Here is a 2,401-nt window from a genome sequence, read left to right on the forward strand (position 1 = left end):
GTTAAATGCTGATCTGGTTTTCCTGAATTCCAAAAGGGAGGAGGACAAAATGAGGCAAGTTCCACCCCCACCTCCCATCAGGCCTAAACATGTTTTTCTTAAAGCAACCTAAAACAAGATTAACTCTGGAATGCGCTTGGTGGGGGTCCATGCAGATGGTTGAGGGGCCTTAGGATTTCATTTTTGATTTACATTGGGCAGTGGAGTGAGACCCTATCTCTAAAAAAATAAAAATAAAAATAAATACAAATCGAAAAGTTCAAAGATAATTTTTTTTTTTTTTTGAGATGGAGTTTCGCTCTTGTTACCCAGGCTGGAGTGCAAGGGTGCGATCTTGGCTCATCACAACCTCTGCCTCCCGGGTTCAAGCGATTCTCCTGTCTCAGCCTCCAGAGTAGCTGGGATTACAGGCACCACCACCCCAGCTAATTTTGTATTTTTAGTAGTGACGGGGTTTCTGCATGTTGGTCAGGCTGGTCTTGAACTCCCAACCTCAGGTGATCCGCCTGCCTTGGCCTCCCAAAATGCTGGGATTACAGACGTGAGCCACCGCGCCTGGCCTAAAGATAAAATATTTTGCTCCCAATTATGGCTTGCAGTGATTATTCATACGTGTTGGACAGAAATGTTTCATATAATTTATCTATAAATACAGGTATTTTATATTATAATTCAAAATAGGTATTCTTGGCCACTAACCCAGTGTCTTGTTTCTTTAGCGTCTCAGCTTCTTTTTTACTTTCAAAGTTGGTCAGGTTTCCTGTTAATAGTTAACTAAATGAAAGCTCACTCACTGACAAAACACACATATTTGGTTTCATTTCAGATAAATGAATTCTGATTTGGGGATGCAGATGCCAACTTAGAGCCTCGTACCAATCTCTCTGTGTTTAAAAGGTGAGGTGACTTGGTGATTTGCCTGGAAAATTGTAGGTAATATATAACCTAGCTTCCATATTTTACAGATATGTCTGGAGGTACTGGAGAGGTGCATGTCTGCCTTTCCATCCTAGGCCGGTCTGAACTGTTCCTGCTGGGTTATCGTTGGATGATCTTAATGAGACTGATAAATTGAATTTGGGAGTGAAAACAGTAATACTTTAAGAAATTTTGAACTTTAAAGCTGAGGACTAAGCTCTGATTTTTTTTTCTATCAATCCTCACAAAAGCACTGAGGTGGATACTGCAGGTTGTGAGGTTCAGGAGGGGGTACGTGGCTGGCATAAGGTCACAGAGCAGCGCTCCCATTTGGCTGCTTTCCAATTCAGCATAGCTGCCATCTCTGCTGGTGGTATTCACAGCATGCAGGATAAAATACTCACCAAGGAACAAGTGGCTAACTCCTCACAGAGCTCTCACGGTTTCCTCTTTCCTGACGAAAAGGTAGGGCTCCCTGGTTTGGGGGTGTCTGCAGAGCTCCCAGGTGCTGGTGGTCAGCAGGTTTCCTTTGTCTGAGTCAGAAAATGGGGAGGCTGGGGAAAGGTTTGGCCCAGCAAGTGAGTGAAATAGGTCAATTTATACCCGTTGGGAAGCAAGCCGGCCGGTAGGAGTGAAGCCTCGTTACCTAATGCTTGTGCCATTTCTAGGGAGAGAAGGAATCACTTCCCCGAGCCTATCAGTCCTACAAGTTATTCTGTCTTCATTTCAGGTGGGAAAAGAGGGCATGTTTTGGCCATAACATTGAAGACAACAATGCGTCTTTGGTAGAGAAAGAAAAGGAATTTCCCAAGATTTGAGCAAAAGGTGCTTTTTGTTTTGTTTCGTTTTTGAGACAGTCTCCCTCTGTCGCCCAGACTGGAGTGCAGTGGCCTGATCTCTGCTCATTGCAAGCTGTGCCTCCCAGGTTCAAGTGATTTTCCTGCCTCAGCCTCCTGAGTAGCTGGGATTGCAGGCATGCACTACTACACTAGGCTATTTTTTGTATTTTTAGTAGAGATGGGGTTTCGCCACGTTGGCCAGGATGGTCTTGAACTCCTGGCCTCAAGTGACCTCCCTGCCCCCACCTCCCAAAGTGCTGGGATTACAGGGTGTGAGCCACCTGCCCAAAAGGTGTTCAGTTTAAGGATCTGCTGTCAAAAGTTTTCTAAATAGGTTTTTGCTCTGTTATCTTTTTTTAAATTTTTAAAATTTTTATTTTTAATTTTTAGTTTTTGTTTTTGTTTTTTTTTTTTGAGACGGAGTCTTGCTCTGTTGCCCAGGCTGGAGTGCAGTGGCATGATCTCGGCTCACTGCAAGCTCTGCCTCCTGGGTTCACACCATTCTACCACCTCAGCCTCCCAAGTAGCTGGGACTACAGGCGCCCGCCACCACACCTGGCTAATTTTTTGTATTTTTAGTAGAGACGGGGTTTCACCGTGTTAGCCAGGATGGTCTCGATTTCCTGACCTCGTGATCTGCACGT

The 2,401-nt window shown here is 44.6% G+C and overlaps 1 protein-coding gene across 4 annotated transcripts in view; it reads left to right on the forward strand.

Moving 5' to 3' along the window:
• The first annotated feature begins 826 nt into the window (after positions 1–826).
• MPPE1 (metallophosphoesterase 1) overlaps positions 827–2,401 on the forward strand; it is a 28,113-nt gene continuing 26,538 nt past the window's right edge. For all 4 annotated transcript variants that reach the window (XR_001006460.1, XR_001006461.1, XM_011983924.1 and 1 more), the window contains exon 1: positions 827–933. The gene's annotated coding sequence lies outside the window, so the exon portion shown is untranslated. The remainder of the gene's footprint in view (positions 934–2,401) is intronic.

The sequence above is a fragment of the Mandrillus leucophaeus genome, unplaced genomic scaffold (assembly GCF_000951045.1).
Source record: "Mandrillus leucophaeus isolate KB7577 unplaced genomic scaffold, Mleu.le_1.0 Scaffold257, whole genome shotgun sequence".
In the NCBI taxonomy this organism is placed as follows: domain Eukaryota; kingdom Metazoa; phylum Chordata; class Mammalia; order Primates; family Cercopithecidae; genus Mandrillus; species Mandrillus leucophaeus.